This window comes from Triticum dicoccoides, chromosome 6B, assembly GCF_002162155.2.
Source record: "Triticum dicoccoides isolate Atlit2015 ecotype Zavitan chromosome 6B, WEW_v2.0, whole genome shotgun sequence".
NCBI lineage: Eukaryota > Viridiplantae > Streptophyta > Magnoliopsida > Poales > Poaceae > Triticum > Triticum dicoccoides.
In genome coordinates this window covers 411,255,844-411,256,788 of record NC_041391.1, presented here as the reverse complement: position 1 = coordinate 411,256,788, position 945 = coordinate 411,255,844, and positions in this window count along the sequence as shown.

Below are 945 nucleotides of genomic sequence, written 5' to 3'. Positions count from 1 at the left end.
GCCGCGCCCGTCTCTGCCAGGCCCTGCCGACCACCTCGCTGGAGCACAACACCCTCGGAGCCCCGAGTCCCGTGCCCTTCGTCGCCTCTTGAGCTCGTCCTCCTATGGATCCCCTCGATCTCCTGACTTGCCGCGTCTGCATCCCGCTCCAACCTCGTCCTCCAGCAGCTCCGAACGCCGTAGATGAGCCCCATGCCTTCCCTTTCTTCCTCTCCCGTTTCTCTCTTCTCTCTTTCTCAATGCTCTCTCTCTCTGTTGCAACAGGGAACCGAGCCGCCATGTTCGTCGCCTTTGTTTCCCCCCCCCCCAAGGATACCGACTGCAGCCTCCACTACTAGAAAAATCGCTACTAATGGCGCACCTAATTTGGCCATTAATGGCGCATCACCGGTGCGCCATTACTAGCACGCCATTAGTAATTTTTACTAACGGCGCACCAATGGTGCGCCATTAGTATCTGGTATACTAATGGCGCACCACTGGTGCGCCATTAGTATAGGCCACGGTGCGCCATTAGTATGCCTCCCAGGGGCCATGTATACCCAAGTGCTTTGGATACTAATGGCGCACCACAACTGGATGCGCCATTAGTAACCGCGGCATACTAATGGCGCACTGTCCTGTGATGCGCCATTAGTGATGCGCCATTTTGAATCTATATCTGGATCGTGATTTTTTGCCCATTTTTTGCTCGTTTTTTTGCTTGTTTTTTGGCACGACAATATTCTCAAATTTTGTTCCTATTTTTGGATCTTGTTGCCATGGTCTTTTGCCGGAGAGGAGTTCGCCAGAGAGGAGGAGGAGGAGGTCGCTGGAGAGGAGGAAGGAGAAACCATGAGGGGATGGGAGGAGCTCACCATAGAGGAGGGAGGAGGAGCTCACCGGAGAGGAGGGAGGAGGAGCTCACCGGAGAGGAGGGGATTTTTTGCCTCACCGGAGAGGAGG